The 15,186-nt window shown below is 34.9% G+C and overlaps 1 long non-coding RNA gene across 1 annotated transcript in view; it reads left to right on the top strand.

The window, feature by feature from the left end:
- LOC149783497 (uncharacterized) overlaps window positions 1–15,186 on the top strand; it is a 229,699-nt gene that overhangs the window by 28,353 nt on the left and 186,160 nt on the right. The window lies entirely within an intron of this gene.

The raw sequence follows: 15,186 nt of genomic DNA, 5'->3' as shown, positions 1-15,186 counted from the left end.
ATAAAGGTTACCTATAATATTATGTCTAGCAAGATTGGGAGTCTCTACAACACATTTCTGAATTGAAGTGCAGTCTTCTCACATACATGCCACCCAGCCCCTCGAAGTACAATAACAGTTCGAGATAGCTATAAATACTTCATAATCATGAGGACAATTCAACTGTTTTATTCTACTGAGAAGTGTTATACTCTGACTGGAATATATCATTTGTCGTATTTAAAACACTGATTAACAATGGTTGTATCTCATTGGTTGAGCGGTTATTAGACTTCGTTTTAGAAATTCCCTGAGGGAATAAGTTGCAAAAGAAACATGTATCTGCTATTTTACTTGTGTCTGCACATGCGCGGTTTGATTTTATTGAAAAAGTGAGGCCGTGTTTTCAATGTTATTTCGTTCGTAGAATCAAGTTTAATCTGCAAGTTTGATTGATTTATGGACATTACATTTTAGCAACAACGATACATAATTCATTGTACATCAGGATGGCTACAGGAACAATTTAGTCTACTGTCAAGAGACGGTCGGTATAACAAAAATGGGAACGTTGGTTACAAACGCTTGGACTGGATGCAAAGGAGTGAAAGGGCTTGACCAAAATAAAGCGTCACTACTCTAAGCAGCAGTATGTTGGTGCTCACGAACTATTCTTCATGTTGAAAGTTGAAAAGTGGGATACTGTTACAAGAAAGCAGGAATGTATGAGCAATACCTTGCAAGAATGCAACCAGCGCACGTACCGCCTGTTCAGGTTTCAGTAAACGTGCTTTTGGGACCTTTCTTCGTCGTTCTATCCACATGTCAGTCGATATTACTATATGAAAACTATTTTGGAACCCTGATAAATAATTTGGTAAATTCTACAATTGATTTCTCCATTCTTCAGATCGAATGATGTACTTGAGTACATACGTGTCTTCAAGATTCCATTTGGACAAATACAGTGATGTCGGGCATTTCTGCGCACCTACGGTTTTCGTTTCCAATATTGAAGCAAAAGGCATACCGAATTCGAGCGATTGACAAAAATACAATACAGCAGTGGTTACCATTTGAAAAGATGCAATTGTCACCATATTATTCTGTTCAAAATAATATTAATTTTGGACACGGGGGATACCACCCCCCACCTACCCCTGTTTTCCTGACTCGCGATATGTCGGCCTATTCTGCGCATAGCTTTGAAAAGATGTAATGTTTATCCATCTGGCTATAGAAATGAAATATATTACTTTGGACCGTTTCTGTCAGCAGTTCAGTCTAGCAATTAAGTCAGGTTTATAGCTAGTTTTACAAAATTCAACGTAAAAGGGCCAATAAATGGCATAAGATTTTAAGCAAACTAAACCAATCTGGTAAAAAAAAGTTGTTAAAGTTCAAAATTTTAAGAAAAATAAGCTATTGCTTGGAAGAGAAACAACAATGAATAGGATGCAATGTGTTTCCAACTTCTTGCTGAGGGTGAAAGTTACTACAGAATTTAGAAACAAACTATACGCCGGGGAATTTGTTGAGAATTTATTTTCTAGCGGCAACTAGGCACGTTGGGTAGCAGACGATTTTGTACGTGTGGGACAACTTCTTGCAAAATTGTAAACGTGGATTAAAATACAGTTTTGGTTTAAGGAACACATTTCCATCTTTTTTATAATGTATTTATTTGTATCATTCTAAAAGATGTATATTAAATCAAATTTTCTAGGTTAGAGGTTCAAGAAGGTTATTGAGTGGGTTTTCACGCTGCCATTTAGAAATCACATTTTTATATATATTTCGAGTCTAAATGTGGGATATTTTTGTACACTTTATGAATATCACTTTTCCTAATTAATGTACGATTCTTCTTTCTGGATACAAAATAGATTTTTGACCCAAAATAGCACGTGATCAAATGTTTACAGAAATGACGTATCGTTGCGCATAATTACCCGACGTGCAGAAGAGGCCGACATAGTGGTACGTGAACTTTCGATGAATTCTGGAGTAATAAATTGCACATGTGTTTTTTTTAGTCAGTGCTGAATGTGACTTGTTCTCTGTTCCTTTATGCAGTATGATTAATATCTATTTGGATAATCAATTGGACATGTGCGATATATATTTTACCTGCTCTATTTGTAGATATAATGTCAAATCAGTACACTGCCGATGAAGAAGGTTAGTACTACTACAATGACATCAGTAACATAATAACCAGATATAATATTCAGGAACAGTGCTCCAACCTTCTAAGTGAGTTGACAGTCAGGCTTGTAAACATAATGACAAAATACACAGGAACAGGAACATGACGTTGTTGATTTGATTCTCTCTTAATATCCAGAGTGACCGAAACACTGATAAGGTTAATCATGTTATATATGTATTATAGGCTTCAGATAATACAATGATATATAATTAATATTCATCTCCCAGCCGGAAGGTCATTTGTAAAGCTGCAGGTCTGAAACTTTCCGATTCATGTTTTGGTGCATCACTTAAATATGTAGATTTGGATTGGTAATGCACTCCTTAAATATATAATGTTGCCAGTCAGGAACATTGCGATTCATTTTTTAGGCATTCTGTAAAAATGTAGTTGTAAATATTAGATGCTACCCATCAGATCAGTGACAAACATTTGAATACAAGACCAGTATGGTGGGGATATATTTATATTTGTTCTAAATTGAAATATTTCGGGCTTTGTAGCCATGTTTAGTGAAGTTCTAGAAACTAAACTGGTTGTTCCGAGGACAAGATTCTTCTTCTTCTTCTTCTTCTTCTTCTTATTATTATTTACCTATTAGCAGCTACCATAATTAAATCTAGACACACATATTAGTTAAACTTAATTACAATGTAATTACAATATAATCTATGTTGTTGTTATTTGAAGTCATATGACCCAACCACTTGGTGGAACGCCAATACTGGGTACGTAAGCCTTAAGAAGCTCAGCCCCATCTTACAAAGCTATAAATTTTGTCTGCAATGCAAAGCTCGTGACACCCAGGTAGCGAAAAGTACCTTTTTTCTTTTGTCCGTATTTCATTGGTAACCAGAACAAAACATATTATTATTGATTTTGACGTATGTAAAATGCGTATAGACAGTACAATACAGAATTCATATACAATGCATTGTGAATAGATGAGTGAATACTGGCGTTAAAAATGTGTGCACATAAATCCTCGAAAGGAGAGAGAGAGCTTATACACATATTTTTCTGGTTATTTTACAGATTTTGATTATTAATTTTTAACTGAATGTAGTAGTAACTACACGCTTGTGTTTAGCCATTAATGACGATCAATATGAGATTTTTTACAGTGAGAGGTATAGAGGGCAGATTATGACAAAATGATATTCATCTTCGTTCTCATTATTTACAAAAAGTTCACATTTTCCGTCATGCCTTACATGTCTTCCAGTCTCGACCTTTTATTGGGTGTGATGAAATGATTTAGTTCAAACGTTTCTATTACTGGCTTTAACAATAAGTCTGAGAAAAGAAGCGGTTTCGAAGATAGCTTTCATATCTTTATCCATGTATGAAGTTTTCGAAACATCCGTTGACCAACAGTCAGAATAAAATAAATCTTTCAAACTTTGATTAAAAAGCGATAACAAAGGAATATATATGGACTGAACTAGGGTATCACAAGATTTCTCCAAATGTTACAATCAACAGCATGGTTCTCATATAAGAAACTCAATCATTATATTTGAGACTTCTGGCATTTAATTTCCTCTAAAAGTATAAATTGTTCAATATTAAACCATCGTTCAATTTTAAAACAGTTGTGATATATGCCACACAAAATATAATAATATTAGTAGAGTTCCGTATAAGAAACTCACATGTTTTTTTTTAAACTGAAAGGTAGCAAATATTTTATATATCTGAAAGAAAGTATGCACACATTATATAGGTAGTGAAATTCACTATCTTTTTGAAAGCCAATAAGTTGCTGAAGAAAGAGAATAATATATGAGTAAGAATTATCTAAAATGTTAATACATACAATTTTAACGAGTTGCTAAATAACAGGGATAGTATTATATTTGATCCAGTAAATGATAGAATATAAATATGTTACCATTCAAACTCAGAATAGTTATTTCAATTACTGTTTCAACAGTAAGAGTGTCTTCTTTTACGACTATGGTCTTAAAGTATGTAACGAATAGAGGCAAAGCCAACAAATTTAGCAAAATCCGTCAAATATTTTAACTATCTAAGTTACAAATGAAAATATAACAGGAACTTATTTGACTGAGAATTAAATCCCAAATAATACTAAATGTTCTATCACAAGTTCAAAATTATAATAATAATCTTTAATTTGCTGATGTACAAATCGTAATGAATGTGCTGAAGAACCAATAATTTTGCTGTATCAAAAATTCAGAATGTCTTTGAATTAGCTCTGAATGAACCCAGATCAGTACCTTAGTCCAAAACGTCGAAAAAGTTTGTACTTTGCAATTTCAATGAATAATTTAAATAAATTATTAGTCTCAAATTATGACTGAATACAAGTAAAAGTGATTCCATAGCCTGCATGAAAGACCGAAATTAATAAGTTTGTTTACCACAATCTTATATTAAAACCTAAGACAAAATAATGACCATGATTTGGGTAGTTTGGAAATAAGACTAGACATTGAACTCAAATATCGTAAGCAACTTATTTATAGCATAAAAATATGACAAAACATAAGAATAGCTAGGCAGGCCAAACATCTAGCATCAAATACGTACAAAGATTAAGCACATAATATAAATTGAATATAAAAAACACTATATTATTTCTGAGTATCTACCCTTTGTTTAAGACGCAATATCTGCAATCTGAAAACTACCCGTGTGTCAGTTTTGAATAAACCACGGCCTCCTCGAAGATTAGATCAAAATATTGATTATTATTGTTATATGACAAATATGTTCATTGACTGCATAGATCTTGATAAAACTAGTTGCAAGGTAATTCAATGCTTTGTTAGGATATTTGTACAGAAGCTGCAGTAAAAGAATAAACCATTACTGAATAAACAAAATACTGATTATTATCTGTGAATGAAAATGTGTTTATTGAGTACGTATATATCGTAAACAGTTTCTAAGCAGACTTTGTCCTGGTAAAATTGATTATTAACTCTGGCGGAAAATGTGCTTATTGTATGCGTATATCTTGTAAACATTTTATAAGTACAAACTTTGTCCTCGTACAATTGAGTATTACCTCTGGAGGAAAATTGTTCATTTAATGTTTATATCTTGTAAACCGTGATAAGTGAAATATCGCAAAATATGTCCTTTTCAAACTACCAATATATATCGCACTCTTGAAAGGCGTAAAGAATATGCTAATTTGTTAGTCAACCTGGTTTATGCAGCTCTTATGTGGGCAAACTTGCATACTCATTCATGCCACACAAATGCCACGGGAATTTGTGCTGCAGTTCAGTTGTCCTTTCCTTCTTTCACTTAAAATTAAATGTGTATGATGAGTTAATTGTAAACATGGAAAACTGGATATATGCTAAATTTCAAAGATATACTGATCGGTCAATGATTTCCTATAAATAGTTGTCAGGTGTAAGGCTAACGTGTAGATCCGAGGAAAGGTTGCGTTTCGTAGCTGTTCGGTTAAACACCATCATTGCCGATATTGTACGTTGTACACGTTTGGAGGTTTTGTAAATGTTACAGTCTTCGTATTGTAATATATCAAAGTTTGATGTTATAAAAAAAATAAACGGGTAGCTTCGCTCACAGTTTTTGGGAGAAAAGAAATAATTAAATTTAAACTGACCAGTTTTAGGTGTATAAAATATCGTGATCTTTGTTTTTGTAATGGTAATGTTAGGTACGGTTTCCAAGGTCTAAAATATATTATAAAAAGCGCCAAGAAAAAAGATTTTCCACCCGATTATTACAGCTTCGTCTGTACAAATAAATACAATATAAATAAAAATAATCAAAGAAATTGAGAACTTCAAAATTTGATAAATATATAATTACTTCGGAACGCTGATTTTGTTGCAAGAGTCCAAAGTGATAAGAAACAATAAGAATAACAGGTGATTAGACAGCACTTCAGTTTTTTGTCATTTATAGTATAATGTAATTTGTTTACTATGCCAAGGCAAACAATTTATGAGTTTTATTTGATAATTAGAATGAATCAATATTTCCACCCAAATCAAAATCTGAACACAACAATATAATGATTCTGCCACAAGATGCCATAGCAAGAATGGATAATTTTAGAAGAACATGATTATAAAGCCCTCTACTTGACCTAGGTCACAATCAGCATTTTCTAAAAATACTATGTTTACTTAGTGGAATTCATGAACATTCCAAGTTATTTAAAAGAGAGAATCTGTTATTAAAATTATAATAAAGAAAGTGGTAAGCATCAGGTTGGCTATGTATTTTATGAGGAAATTCCGATAGTCATGACCCAGACCCAAATAAATGCTTACTGCTATTGATAATGATCCTAATATTTAACCACACTCATAGAGAAAATATTTGCTATGTAATATTTGTTTACTAAAGTAAAAGTTATTGGTCAAGTACAACATGAACTTGATTTTGAATAAGGTCATGCACATAATACAATTATAATCTATAATCATTGAGAAAAAACTACCAAATACAAATTAAATACATACAATACTGCGAAAATGTGCAGAATACGACCGCTGATAGGGTTAGGAATCTTTCATTACCCCAACGGACTGGAAATGCAAATCATCATTAAACAAAATGAAAAGACAAATTAAAATACCAATAATCTAACAAACGTAGGATATGTTTTTCTTGTATTTACATCTCCGTTTCTATGTCTCCATTAATAGTTTTGTTAGATTTTATGAATATTTGTTTGATTATGGGCAGTGGGCGTTGAGAAAAAAATTATCAAGCAGTAATTAGGTAATTTCTAAGAGCGAATATCATAATTTACATTTTTCACGTGAATTTATTACATATAGAATATTTTCGTTAAATGCAAATTCTTTAATTTCTTAATATTGAGAAATATTTAAATAATTGTTCGGTATACGTGTTTATTAAATTGAGACGATAACAGTTATTTGGGGGCCCCGAGTGGCCGAGTGGTCTAAATCGCTATCCGTTACGGATCACTGCCATCTCATCTCTGTCTGCATGAGTTCGAGTCTCTGATTCGGCCGATGTGGATATGTGAGAAAACTTGCCAGTAGCTTCTCGTGAGTCGGTGGTTCTTCCCCGGATTTTCCCGGGTTCTTCCTCCACCATTAATACTGGCCGCCATGCATAGCCTATCTTGCGCTTAAAAATGGCGTTAAACCCCACAGCAAAAACAACAACAATTATTTGTGCTAGGAGTTTCGGTCGTGTCTCGTGGAGCATGACGTGAACTAGCAATCCCTGCTTGGAAGGGATTACTAATGAGTTATACAAATGTGAAAGAAGAAATAGACATGCAAATTTGAAATTAGAGTGTGTTCATTATATAATTGGAGACAATTTATTAGCAATATTTTGGCGTTTAATAACACTCGATATCGTACTTGGAAATAGGGGAGACAATGTGACTCCAAGCCAAATGTACGCAGCTGTTTAATTCACTTGGTTGTGATATCCAATGTGCATAACCTGTTTAACTCATAGAACATTCTGTATAATATCAATCAGATAATCATCAACTATTTTACGAAACCGGGAGTCATTTTGAAAGAAATGATATTGCTGAAGAACCAATTAATTGATGGACCTGGAAGCCTAAAACGGAAGAGGAAAGAAGTAAATCTGCGGGGGGGGGGGATAGTAAGGTATATAATTCCCACTAGGGGGATTGTGGTGCATTGAGTCGGACCAACCATCACTATCACTTGCTGGGAACATCCCGCTCACAAGAAGAGGCGAACAATTCGATTCATACAATAAATAAACAAACAAAAAAGAAATCGAACAATACCAGAACAAGTTGCACTCTAACACATGGCCAACTCAAGCAGGTAATACTATTTATAAACAAACAAATAGCATGGTATTATGCCACTTAAGTAAGATTTGAGGTTGATGAGAGACTAAATTATCACGGCGCACCAAGAGGTATACACTCTTGCATACGTGGCTCAGATAAGAAGACCGAAACCATCATGAGACACATCAGGAAAATGGTTAGTGGATCAGGAAGCATGTGGATCTTCTTCAATACAACCTTGACAAAGAGATTCCCCACAATGCTCAGAAGGGAAATGCTACGATAGTTGTTACAGTCAATTTCGTCAGCATTATTCTTGTAGATACTTGCCGTACTAAGCCTTGTTTCGGGCATTAACATTAGAGTTCTCACTGTTGTATTTGTAATGTTTCCTTAGCGAATTTGACGTCTTCAGCTGGTATGCCATCTTTTCTGAATGACTTTCCAGGAGCATGTGCATCTAGCATTGGCTTGAGTTCTTCAAGTGTTTGCACATTATAAGGCTCGTCCATGGTTAGTAAGCACTTCATAGAATTTAGGGCATCCTGGCTGACCTTGTTTTCTCCGAATAATATTACACCAAACGTTCTATCTGCCTCTGATGTTACCGATGGTAGTCTTCAGAGGAGCAATCTTCTTTTGTGTGGGACCAACAGCCACTTTGATTGCGTCATACATGCCCTTTTTATGTCACAGATATCAGAAGAGTTCTGAATCCACTAGCAGAGTTGAAGTCAGAAATTGTTTGCATAACGACTTGCAGTTGGCTAGATATTGCTACGGATTATTCTGAGGACTTGCAAGTTCTTCTCTGCTGATGCTGTTTTGTAGGCATCAAAAGCATAATCATTTATCTTCGATAGAAGGGAGCATTTCTTCTGAGTGAGCCTCAAACCAATCATTTGAGTTCCTTCGTCTTTTGCCGAAGGCTGAAAATGCGGCGGTGTGAATAGTGCCCCCTGACCTGCACCCATTCTGTAGCGGTATTTGTTTTGAGTGCGCTGGGGAGGGCTTCCTTCAAAACTCTGACAAAATACACCACCTTCTCCTGTAGCTGGGTCTTGCATGTGTCCATTCGAGGTCTTCGCTTTTTCTCCAAGCAATGCACTCCTTCCGGATGGAGCACCACTTTTCAGCACAGAAGAGGCTATGATCAGTATGAAGATCTGCACTATGGTAACGGCGCGTTATCTGTATGATGCTAGGATTAGGGTATCTTGTGCGGATGTGGTCAAGCTGATTCCAATGCTTGGATTTGTGTTTCAGCTGGACACACTGTTTTTCGAGCTTGGTCCTAAAACATAAGTTGGTGATGACTAGACTATGATTGAGGCAGAGTTTAAGGAGACTCTGGCTGTTCTCATTCATCTTCCCCCGTCCCGAAATGTCCCAAGCCAGGACGGGGGAAGATGAATGAGAACAGTCAGGGTCTCCTTGATGATGGTGATGTATCAAGGAGGAAACTATAATCAATTCTAAGCAATATGAAATTTAGCAACGCAAGCGAGAACGTATACGTTTACACAAATATTTTGTATTATCCATGCAAACTAAGGACACACATAACTATTGACCACAACATGGAAACTGTAGACAATGTCACGTAATAGCCAGCTGTGACTCCCAGAATCATGGGGTATGAAATTGTAGAAAAACGTTATTAAGCCGTATATGAACTGTTTAAACTAAGAGGGTTAGTACTCTCAGACGTAATTGTGGTTCGTTTTTTTTATCTCAGAAATATTTGCAACCGTTTCCAGAATAAAAGACTAATCACTTTATGATTATATCTTCTCTGTTTAAGGCATCAGTCTTTAATTGTTACTTCAAACAACAATGATGACAGGCTTGTGATTCCATACTGTTCATATATATGTTTAGACGGAAGCACAGTATTTGGATGTTAATATGCTCCAATATCAAAACCTGTATTGATCTATTGTAAGTGTGCATAAATTGATATCAAGAATGATTAATATATGACATGAACCTATTCTACTAAATCTTAAACCATTATATAATTCATGAAATCTGAAACTGACGTTCTTTATTGTAAATATGTATGAAAACATTTTTAGTTAACTTTGACCTGAGAATTTAACGAACGCTTTTACGATGATCGTCTGCACTATTCTTTAAACGAAATACAATAACATTTTTCAAAAATCATAAATACTATCAATTATGGTGTATCATAGTCGAAGAAGATATCTTTATACATATATAATCAGATATCAATACAAAGGATACACATAATTGTTGACAAAAAAGAGACCGCAGACGTAATGGACGACGTAGACAGAAAAATATCAATACAAACTAAGGACGCACATAGTTATTGAGCACACGTGAAGAATGAGGACATTCTTGAATCATGAACTAAAGGAACATATTTACCGATCTAATCTCTAAATGATTATAACAAACAAGGGACGCCCACTATTGACAAATCACGGAGACTGTGAACATTAGTACATCATGGCCAACAATGACATATTTACACATCTTACAATCAATACAAATCAAGGATGCACACTACTGACAAAATCACAGAGACCAAGGATATTGGTATCTCATAAAAGATGAGGACATGTTTACACATCTAGTTTAGTTTGAACAATCAATTCAAATTAATGACGCGCACTACTAACAACATCACGGAGACTGGACATCGCAAGTCATGGACAACGAAGACGTATTTACACATCTAGTCTATCAGTACAAACTAAGGACACCCACTATTTACAAAATTACGGAGATCGTTGACATTGGTACATAATGACCAACGACAACATGTTTACACATCTAGTCTAGCCTGAACTATCAATACAAATTAAGAACACCCACTATTGAAACATTCACGGAGAATGTGGACATTGGAACGTCATGGGCATTGATGACGCATTTACACCTCTAATCTGAACTATCAATACAAACTAAGGACGCACATTATAGACAATATCACGGACACTGTGTACATTGGTACCTCATCAACATGGAAGGCGCATACAGACATCTAGTCTGAACTATCAATATAAATTAAGGACGCACACATCTATTCTGAAATATCAATACAAAGTAGGACACACGCTATTGACAAAATCATAGAGACCGTGGACATTGGTACCTAATCAACATGCAAGACGCATTCACACATCTAGTCTAAACTATCCATATAAATTAAGGACGCACACATCTATTCTAAAATATCAATATGTTCACCATTCATTTGTATGCTCCGTTTCTCTATTACTCTCTCTCTGTCTCTGTTTCAGTTACACGCATACATACACACTAATCAAACTGGGCTTTGCCGCTTTCACATTGATTCATTTTGCATCCTTTAGACCCATCGAGAGGTTTACTATACTACATAGTGAATCCTGTACCAGTGACGTCGTTAATTAAATAGAGGACATCCAATGGGTAATGATTTAATATTGAATTTATGACGTTTAACAGTAGATTTACACGGATAAAACATTTTTCAACACAGAAAGTGTAATGTCAGACATGCCGCACTGTTTGATGCACTATTCATACAGTTGATGATCCCGGTTGACATAACCTTAAAATGTCAGTTTCACAACAATACATTACATTGATAGTGCAATATTCATGTGAAAGAAGTTTAATGGATGCATAAATTCCCATCTTTATTGTAATTTATTTGTGACCGGATAATTGCAGTGTTTGATTTGGAACAGTAAACAAGAGAATATGCAAACCTATTTTATTTTGAATTGGAATTTTCATCACATATTTACCACGTAAATATCCAATGGTTGGGCAAACTTCTGTCAGTTTTGAGACCAGTTTATGTCCACATTGTTCTGTGAACAGAGGTGAGTTTATTTACTTCTATAAGTTAATATTTAAACCACACTTGTATGGGTGGCTTCCATGCTATAGCAGTACCCCTCTCTCAACCCCCACCGCACACAAGCAATACTCATAGTTTTACTTCTTGTTGTTATTGTTTTTGTTACGTGGTTTTAGCCAGTTTTCATGTTATATGCTATACACAACATAACAAACCCATATTGAAGCAGACGAGACCATTTTCCCCCAATTCCTTTTCGCATGTATATTTGATAAATGGCAACCACAATGTTCGTTGAAAACAAAACATTCCAGAAGACGGTTTTAAAAACGTTTTCACATGATTGCAGCCAATCAATAAAGATAATACTGCACAATAATTTCATGGGCTTGTTTGGACCAATCAGAATCACATAAAGTGACATATTAAAATATGGTAATATCAAAATATGAAACTGCGCATACTACAGGAAAACTATACCAAACATGTGATAATATTCATTTTGGTATGCCAGTCTGTAAAATATCAGTTACGGGTAACACACTGCGTAACTGTTGGTTGCCAAAATTAGAACATGTGAAAGAACTTGAGTTAACATTAATCTTGTAAACATGTGTTTCGCATCATTAAAAGAAATGCAAGCTTTATAAAGAAGGCAAGACATTTGACAATTTGCCTGGAATATTCGCAAAACAATCTCGATTTTTACCGTATTAAAACACTGACCAAGACTTTTGAAACCATTTTCTAAGGTTTTCAGCCTGGTATGTTGAAAGAATAACTGCCAGGTTGTTGGATTCGATTATAACGTTATATTAGGAAATACGTATTATATGCCATTCGCAAAAATATTTCTTTGTAATTAAAATTTGAAACGTGGGCAGAAGGATCAGGAACTAATCAACTTAATTATTTTTTCCACAGATCGTCCATATAAATCTCGGAGGTATAAACACGAGCTGAATAATCTTGTCATCTCTTACTTGATAATAGTTTTACCTTTTAGCATGCAGGGCCGCAAAACATATCCCTCTACATTTCAGTTAGAATTCTAAAGCGGAATTTCATACTGTATTTCAGTTGCAAGAAGACGCTTCTAACCACATTGTAATTATTACAGCATGTATCCGATTTCCTCGTGTCTTCCTGCATTATTATATATTAAACACAGTGTTGTAAACATCAGCAGATCTTGCCAGTTTGCTTTTTGCGCTTAATTTGTGCCTATGGTGGGAAGTTGTAAGCAAGGATTTTACATATCAGTTGCGCTCAAGACCAGTCTTGTGTACAAATAGACTATATTGTTGTTTTTCTCCGTTTCCTTTACAGTCTTTTACGTCTGAAGTCTAATGAAAATGTATATAAATAGACAATTTATAAAGAAAGATTTTATTCCTGTTTTAGAGCAGTTTTTTCAAATCTGTTTTACTATCACAGTATACAGTTTTGTTGCTAAATCATAAAAAATTTGGAGAAGAAGTATTTATCTAACATATTCATTCGAATTTCTGAAGTCACGATATAACTTTGGATTAAATTAAGTTGAATTTTATGAACGTATTCTGGATTGCATTATTGGCATAGCAAGACAATTAAGACCATTGCAATTTTAAGACACTGAAGACAATTAAAATTATGATGTATGTCGAATACAAGGAAATAAATCCAGGTCATACGAAGCATCATTTGAAATTACGAACAAATCCCTTGCAGAATCGTACTAAATTGTCCAAAATATCGTATCTAATATAATGTCCACACTCCCTGTTTGCATCCACGTTTCCCACATGTGGATATATTGAAAGAAGGCCCTTGACATGGAAACCTTGTAATATTCAACGATTTGTATTTGCCTCTGCTGATTTTGAATCGTACTTTGTGTTAAACGCAGGCGAGAAAGGTTGTGCAACTCATTTCAGGTCTCATTACAGTGATCTCGAATTACGAAAATGTCTTTGCGTTCCCACGACAATATAAATCAGCAATACAAAACACGTTTACAAGGTAAATTTAACTGCCAAACGCATAATTTAATGGATTGGAAAGCGAATTGTAAGAGTGGATCAACGTTAAGGTGTATCTGTCTAAATTTTAGCATCAAAACAATACAAACAGATAAATTGCAAATATTTATTAAAATCTTATTCTCCGATAATATCCAGTCATACCCTTAAATCTCATCAGTTGCTCACACTAATATCTCCTGAAAGTTCAGAGATAACCTTGACATTAACTTCTATAAGGTTGACTTGACGTTACCCAACATCACGTCTTAAATATGTGGCACAAGCATGGCTAACCTTTTGTATAAATTCATCGCTAGATTTTTACCACTTTGTTGTTAAAAAGTTTTCTAGAGGATTCCAAGAAATCTTTCCATGTATCTTTCCAGATGATGGCGTCGTGGATGTACTTGTTACAATTACCAAAACATATGTTTTGGTTCAGTTAGACCGTGCTGGGTAGCGTTTTGTGCCAGGTAAACTGCCCCACAATACCATTGGGCGGGTGTGCGTATATGGTATGTGCGAGAAATGACAGCATTGATGTGGTTCCCAACTTCATATACAATATCAAGCGTGACTACTCAATCTACAATTCTACAATTCTAATATATTTATCACCACTTTACCGGCACCTGCATTGCGCCAAATGACATCTTTGGAGTTGATTTACAAAACAATGTGACCTTGTGTTTGACTCGAAGGATTGCTTTCCCAACATCTATGCAAAACCCAAAGATATGACTGAGGGAAATGATATTTATAACCACCTGTTGTATTGAAGCATAGATTTCACGCAAGTCGCGGAGCGTCTTAATCTTTTCAGAACTCATCGTCAGTGCTGTATATGTCGATAATATCTTTAACACTTTTGTCCATCAGCGCATGGTATATGTCTCTGTCCATGAGATCGTTGGTGAGCAATCTCTGGCAAATTGACCTGACTTAATAACTTCAGGGGCATTGTTGCCCCTACGAAATGATCCCAAGATTATTTTTCAATCAATCCGCAAAATCGTGAGGGTCACACAGCCCACGGGGTGCAAGCACCCAAAGGCCTCCACCTTTCTTTGGTGATTGATCCTTTGTGGTTGTGCGTCTTAGTAACGGTTACTGTTCAAACCTTTGTACCTGTTCGTCTAGCTGTTATGATTGTTCTACCAACGTTGAAGATAAAAGTGTTGAATTAGGTTGTTCTTGTTTTTCTGGTGTTCATGCATATTTTTCCGTTTCATTTTTACTCGTAGAGGAGCACGTTTTGATTGAGGTGCGGCTTCTTTATTTTAATGTTATTCTGTCTCAGTTTCAGTTGAAAACCACCAAAGGTTGATTCTACCCACAAATTTGCCCATTAAATTCTCTGCTTTATCAGTTAGTTTCTAAATTGAAC

This window comes from Sinohyriopsis cumingii, chromosome 14 (assembly GCF_028554795.1).
Source record: "Sinohyriopsis cumingii isolate HCF-2022 chromosome 14, ASM2855479v2, whole genome shotgun sequence".
NCBI classification, from domain to species: Eukaryota; Metazoa; Mollusca; class Bivalvia; order Unionida; family Unionidae; genus Sinohyriopsis; species Sinohyriopsis cumingii.
The sequence above is the reverse complement of the archived record's forward strand: the minus strand, read 5'-3'. Positions and strand labels throughout refer to the sequence as shown.